This window comes from Hemicordylus capensis, chromosome 7 (assembly GCF_027244095.1).
Source record: "Hemicordylus capensis ecotype Gifberg chromosome 7, rHemCap1.1.pri, whole genome shotgun sequence".
NCBI classification, from domain to species: Eukaryota; Metazoa; Chordata; class Lepidosauria; order Squamata; family Cordylidae; genus Hemicordylus; species Hemicordylus capensis.
Window position 1 is genome coordinate 12,455,377 of NC_069663.1, and position 7,416 is coordinate 12,462,792.

The 7,416-nt window shown below is 48.0% G+C and overlaps 1 protein-coding gene across 2 annotated transcripts in view; it reads right to left on the reverse strand.

The window, feature by feature from the left end:
* WASF2 (WASP family member 2) overlaps positions 1-1,039 on the reverse strand; it is a 62,331-nt gene extending 61,292 nt beyond the window's left edge. For both annotated transcript variants that reach the window (XM_053268390.1, XM_053268389.1), the window contains exon 1: positions 890-1,039. The gene's annotated coding sequence lies outside the window, so the exon portion shown is untranslated. The remainder of the gene's footprint in view (positions 1-889) is intronic.
* Positions 1,040-7,416: the final 6,377 nt, after the last annotated feature.

Consider the following 7,416-nt stretch of genomic DNA (forward strand, 5'->3'; position numbering starts at 1 on the left):
TGGATCAGGTCCAAGCCCATCTAGTCCAGCATCCTGTTTCCCACAGTAGCCCACCAGATGCCTCTGAGAAGCCCAGAGGCAAGAAATGAAGGCATTCCCCTTCTCCTGCTGTTGCTCCCCTGCATTTTTTAAGAGCATTTTGCCTCTGAGCCTGGAGGTTAAATTGCTAAGCCAGTTTACTCCCCATCAGACTAACAGTGCACACAGATGCAGGAATAAAAGCATTTGACTGCTGCTGAAGTCAGCCCTAGATTCAACAACTGCAATTTGAGAGCACTTTGAGTATGAGCGCACCCAAAGACAAACTCTATTTCAGCAACAATACACAAAAAGGCAGCAGCTGGCAAGGATCAGGGGGAAAGGCCTGCAGATATCCCTTGGAGATGAGGACAACTTGCACAGGAGCAGACCGGTACCAAAAATATAAAACGGTGTCAGTGGCAACCAGTGTTCTGGTCATCACCACCACCCCACCTAGCTCACAGCATGTCTCCTACCATCCTAGGCACAAGCCTTAAGAATCCCACCCATGGAAGCCCTCTGGCTCAGAAGCTCCTCCACGTCAACCCCATGGATGGAGGCAGAGCACCTGTTTTGAATGTAGAAGCTCCCAGGTTCATCTCTGGCATCGCCAGGTGGGACTGGGAAAACTCCTGCCAGTCAGTGCAGGCAATGCTGAGCTAGGTGGAGCAAGGGTCTGACTCGGTAGGAAGCAGCTTCCTGTGCGCCACTCCCGCAGCCCTGAGACTTCAGGTGCGAAACTCCCCCCTCGAGGCCACGCCCCTCCCTGGCTTCCTTTTCAGGACGCCCCCCCCCACCTCAGCCCTCCAGCGAGCACCTAGAGGGGCGGCTCCTCCACTCCCAGCCCCCACCCAGCTAAAGGACTTACCCTCACACAACCGCCTTATTGGTGGGCTCCACTATCCTTTTCCTCCCCTCAGCTCGTCACCCTCGAAGCGGACCGTCCCGGCCGTCCGCCATTCCACGGCTCTTCCCTTCAGCCCGCCCTGGTCGCAGCTGACCCCGCCTCCTCCTCCGCCGGTCCGCGTTCTCATTGGCTCCCGGGCACCTTCCCGCCCTCACACCATTGGCTGCCAGCCCTGTCTGCCAAATGTTACCTTACGTGATTTGCGTACGCACCCAGATACCTTCCAAAAAAAACCCCCCACAACCCCCTCCCCCCCAAGACCGCACCCAAAGACGCTCAAAAGGAGGGGGGGTAAACAACGTGGGAGATACCATGTGGTTAGGTTGGCAGGGGAGGTACAGTGGGTCGAGCCACGTCATATCGGGATAGTAGTAGGTTTAGAATTAAAGGCACAGGGCGTTGTTGTTGTTTTTTGCTTTAGAAAAAAGAACAGTTGATGTGTTGTGTCAGAATTTGATGAGAAGGAATGCGGGGAGATTTTTCTCTTATGGTTTCTCCTTCCTTCCTGTTACGGCTTAATGGCTATTGGCGCCATAGAGTTGTGCAGCTGCGGCCTAGCCAGCTGCTCTATGGTCATCAAGCTGAAAGGAATGCTCCCCCTGGTGTTGTGGAGATGGTAATGCAAAGCGAGAAGTTCGATCGCAAGAGATGAAAAGTGGGGCGAGGCGTGTAGGACTTAGAAGAACGTAGGAGCCCGGTTGATGTCGAGCCTTTAACACGTTACATAGCAGCAAATCCCGGGGTTGTTACTTAGTGTAAACTTTAAAGAAAACGGCATTAAACTCAGTTTCTCTGATCGGCGTAAATTTTAAAAATACACGCGCTTTTTACAAAGACGTCCCCAGCCCTTGTATTCATAAAGGTAAAGTGTGCCGTCAAGTCGATTTAAACTCCTGGCTCCCACAGAGCCCTGTGGTTTTCTTTGGTAGAATACAGGAGGGGTTTACCCTTGCCTCCTCCACGCAGTATGATGCCTTTCAGCATCTTCCTATATCGCTGCTGGATAGAGTATCAGCGGGGATTTGAATATTTATATACTGCTTTTCAACAAAAGTGCTACATCAAACAAGCACCTTCTTATTAACCTTCACTCTCTTCCTGGCTTGTATGCATACAACCTTCCCACTTTATATCAGGGGTACCCAACTTTGGGTTGTTGGACTACAGTTCCCATCATCCCCAGCCTGTGGCCGAATTACAAGTTGTATATATGATGCGGTTTCAACACTCAAAAGCACTGAGGGCCAATGTGATGCAGTGTTTAGAGTTGGACTAGGACCGGGAAGACTTGAGTTCAAATCCCTGTTGAGCAATGAAACTCACTGGGTAACTCTGGTCCAGTTGCTTCTCTCAGCCTGACCTACATCACAGGGTTGTGAGGATAAACATAACCATGTACACTGCCAAGGGTGTAGCTATAATTGAACAGATGGGTTCAAAGAACACAGGCCCCCAGCTCCAGAGGGCCCCTGCAGCTCCACCTCTCCATTTTTTTCTTCATTATGTCTTTCACTCCAAGGGCCCGCCAGGGAGGGCGGCGAACACAGACCCCTCTCCTCTAGCTACTCCCCTGTACACTGCTCAGAGCTCCTTGGAGGAAAAGTGGGATATAAATGTAAAAATAAATACATACATGTGAAGTATTAAAGAGAATAATATTAATTTGCAGGCGATTTAGTTTTCAGAGCCTTAGATTTTCCAAACTTTCTCCCCAAGAAAGGACCGGAACCACTGCAACGCAGTACCTCCGATTCCCATACTCAAGAGAAGGATACCATGGTCGATGGTAGAGAGATGACCAGCATCCTCTTGCACCCTGCTGCACACATGGTCTCACCCAGCCCACTTCCTGGCCAGAAAGGAAGTGAGGGGGTCGGCTTGGCTCCTGGGAGGCTGGAGGAGTCTCCCACCTACCTGGCTACACTGGCTTCTACTTGTTTGGGGAAAAGGAGTGGCATCTTGAAACAACAGAATCCTTTAAAAATAATTAATTCATGCTGTGTAATATACTGTGCCTGTATTGTCTGCCACTTTGCAGAAAAAATCCACTCTAGTTAATAGGGGAACGAAAGGGGAAGTGGGAAATATTTTTTCAGGGAGAGTGCCTACTAACGCTTGGAGTAATCCATAGAAACATAGGAAGCTGCCATATACTGAGTCAGACCATTAGTCTGTCTAGCTCAGTATTGTCTTCACAGAATGGCAGCGGCTTCTCCAAGGTTGCAGGCAGGAGTCTCTCTCAGCACTATCTTGGAGAAGCCAGGGAGGGAGGGAACTATAGGCCACCTCCAGCCTCAAAGGCAGGATGCCGCTGAGTACCAGTTACAGGGGAGTAACAGCAGGAGAAAGGGAATGCCCTCAACTCCTGCCTGTGGCTTCCAGTGGCATCTGGTGGGCCACTGTGTGAAACAGGATGCTGGACTAGATGGGCCTTGGGCCTGATCCAGCAGGGCTGTTCTTATGTTCTTATGAACCTTCTGCTCTTCCCAGAGTGGCTCCATCCCCTGAGGGGAATATTGTACAGTGCTCACACTTGTAGTCTCCCATTCATATGCAACCAGGGCAGACCCTGCTTAGCTAAAGGGACAAGTCATGCTTGCTACCACAAGACCAGCTCTCCTCTTTCAGAGAGGCAGAAATAAAATGTCCTCTGGTCCTCCTGCAGTCCCTTCCATCTGCAGAAGCGTTTGCTCAAGTGTAGAGTTGAGAAGGGATGTTTGTGCAAGATAGATTTAGTATGTCAACCACACCAAGAATCTGTTGTGAAATTAGGAGACGTGGGGAGCTGAAGAGCTGGAATCCAGATGCTTTCAAGAGACAAACTGCAGGTGTAGATGCTTGAATCAACTTTTGAACAGATTAAAAAGCCACATGCAATATTCTGCACCTTAGCAAGCCCAAGTATTTCTAGCCACCTGCTACTCCCAATCTCCTCTTCCGTAACATCATTTCCATTTCTGTACCTGTCTGACTGATTCCAGCATTAAATAATATTAATTTTTCTAAACAACTAGCATGGGCTCCCTAAAACGCTCACTTTCCAATGTTAGTCTCCAGATTTCCCTTCTCTGTCATACAAGACATGAGAATGACCCCCAGCAAAACCAGGTGGAGTTTGTGATCTTCACAGTAACATCACTGCCATCAGTGGCGGCCCCCATCGTTTAAGGGAAACTGAGCCCCCTCGAGCATGCACAGAGCGCTGGGGACTGTAGCCCTTCCCAGGGCTTTCCTCCTAGAGCTCTGAAGTGGGAGCTCCTTCTCTCTTAAGGGGCCCTCCCAAAACTGAGGTCAGCTCTGTGGGAAATGGCTCTCACATGGAAGTTTTTTTTGCCAAAGCGGCCTCCACTTGAAAACTGCTGAAGAACTAATACTGAGCTAGAATTAAGCAGGACTCACTAGCCCTATTCAGACATGCTGAACCCTCACACAACCCGTATGTGCAGAGGTAGAGTTATTGATATGTTATATTGAGCACAGGTCCAGCAATGCAAGTCCTATTAGTATCCTGCCTTGAATGCAGATCCAGTTGTTCACATAAAAGCATGTACACATGTACAGACATCCCAGTCAGGGAAGGATCCATTTTTTTAAAGGGTCCTTGTCTGAACTTGTAAGTGATGGTTCCCGCAACGCTGTGGGGGGCCTATGCAAATTTTGGTAGGTCCTTCTGCGATTCCTCCGATTCAGAAGACAAAGACAGGGCTGGGTCGTGGGGGAGGTGCTGTGGCATAGCTTCCCTCAGTTCTCCTGGTGTGTGTGTGTGTGTGTAGGGGGTCCAGAAACATTGTGTCACCTTCAGTTTGTGTCGTGGGTTCTTTCCACCCTGTTCCATCCGCTGATTGCCCACTTTCTCCCTCAGGTGGTGCTGGGGGATCTTGAATCTGTCGTCATGCCATTTCCCCTCTCAGGTACACATGCAGTGGAGGCAGAGCCAGGAATGGTCACTGCTCTGGGTCACAAATGTGTTTGCAATCACATGATACGCAAAGCAGAGCATCTTCTACAGGGAGGAATGTCGAGTTCTCCGCGATGGTCAAGAGCACACCATCCACAGGAGCAGTGGAGCATACTGGCCCCATTTGGCACGTGGCGGGGGACACAGCCCGGCTTGGAGGCAGGAGCAGCGCAGCGGTTTATTTTATTAAAACAAACCTTTTTTTTTAAAAAAAAAATTAAAATAAAACAGTGGAAATGAAATGAAAACAAGTGAAATAGTGGTGTTCTTTTGCATAGCATTGGATTGCAAGGTAAAGAGGATGATATTCTGCAGCAGCGGAGAGCTGATCTGGTGCTAGCGAGCGTAAATTGTCTCCTTCGCTAAGTAGAGTATGCCTTGGTTTGGATTTGGATGGAAGACTACATGCGAGCACTGCCTGCTGTAAGCTATTCCCCTTGGGGGATGGGGCCGTAGCTCAGGGGTAAAGCATCTGCTTTGCATTCAGAAGATGTCAGGTTCAATCCCTGGCAGCATCTCCAGGTTGAAGACTCTTGGGCTAAAACCCCAAACAAGCTGCCACCAATCAGTGTAGACAATACTGAGATAGATAGACCAGGTCTGACTCGGTATAAGGCATCTTCCTGCATTCCTAGTAAATGGATCACAACTAGTTCAAAGACACTTCGGAGTGCCTACCAGGGTTGCTCAGCTCCATCTGTTTTCAGACGACAACTCCCATAATCCCCAGTCACAGCAGCCAATAGCCAGGGATTATGGGGGATTGGAGGCCAACATCTGCAAAAGGGCCGAAGTTGAACAGCCCTGCAATCATCTTTTTTTCAAGTTAGTGTCTTGAAAAGACTTTTTTTTCAAGTTAGTGTTTTTTCAAGTTAGTGTCTGATCCATAACTGAATAAAAGTTTAAAAAACACTGATAAACCTGAATCAGGATGGAACCCATGTTGTTAATAGATCCCTGCTGCATATGACTAAAGTAATAATCTTGAATCCATCCAGAAGCAAAAATATTTTCTTTGTTTGATAAGTTGCAAGAGGTGCCATCTTAGAAGATGCATTTCTTCCTGTATATGAGAGAAGGGATGATGGCCAAGGGGAACTCTGGAGCCACTAGTCTGGGGGAGCAAAGGGGTAGCAAAGAAGGTTATTAGAGGAGCAAGGATTTTCCTATGCATTAAATATTTATGGCAATGCAGTAATTAATGTGGCTAGTTTATTTACCTTCTTAATGAAGCTTACTTGATATTTTCCAACAGATTCAGAAAATGGGCCAGATTCCTCTTAGGAAAATGCTGCCTTTCTGGATTAGGCTAAATCTTCCAGTCTGCTTTCCAGGCTAGTTTTCTCTTCCTGGCCAAAACCATGTGGCTGAAAGACTGGGATGGAAAGAGAGCTCAGTACTAGACTAGCTGAAATCTGCAAAGATGACCCTGCACCACCACCCCCTGCACACATGGTCTCATGGGAGGAGAGCTGGTCTTGTGGTAGCAAACATGACTTGTCCCCATAGCTAAGCAGGGTCTGCCCTGGTTGCATCTGAATGGGAGACTTGATGTGTGAGCACTGCAAGATATTCCCCTCAGGGGATGGAGTTGCCGCTCTGGGAAGAGCAGAAGGTTCCAAGTTCTCTCCCTGGCTTCTCCAAGATAGGGCTGAGAGAGATTCCTGCCTGCAACCTTGGAGAAGCTGCTGCCAGTCTGTGAAGACAATCCTGAGCTAGATAGACCAATGGTCTGACTCAGTATATGGCAGTTTCCTATGTTCCTATACACCCCGCCCAGTTCCTGGCCAGGAAGGAAGCGAAGGGGTTGGCCTGGCTCCTGGGAGGCTGGAGGAGTCTCCCACCTACCCAGCAACTGGTTTCTCTTGCTTGTTCTGAGACAGTGAATGAATAAGGTTTCTTTAAACAACAAAAAAAGGCTTTTTAAAACAATAAATTCAGGCTCTATGGCCATAATATAGTATGACTGACACTCTACTGTAAAATTCCAGTCTGGTGTATGGGCAAAAGAGGGAGCAGGAAGTATTGGGGAGAGGGAGCAACTGCTACAGCTTGCTGCCCCTTTGAGTCACCCCTGGGGATGCCTCTTCTCTCATATCTGCAATTTAAGTACTTTCAAAAACTGCAGATATGATAATTAACTTGTTTTTTAAAAATGAATTCTACAAGCAGGAACGCCTTTTTAGCCAATGTAAAAGGTTCTTAATTAGCCTGATGATTAATAACCTTCAAACTGGCTAAAAAGCCATCCCTGATGAACTGTATAGCACTTTTCCTTTTTAAAAAGCTAATTATTGTAATCATCTAATTGTTAGACTAATCTAATGGTTAATCGATTAAAACTTGCAGCCTTAAAATTAAAGACATTTCCCCTCCTTTCTCCCTAACATTTAGTTCCTGTCACTTGTAAAGTGGCATCATTACATTACGGGTTCCCCCCGCCTCTGCCCAGTGATTGCCAATTAATGAGATGGAACGGGGAGGGGGGGGTGCACAAGGTGGTGATGTCATGCCACATGTTTCAAATGTT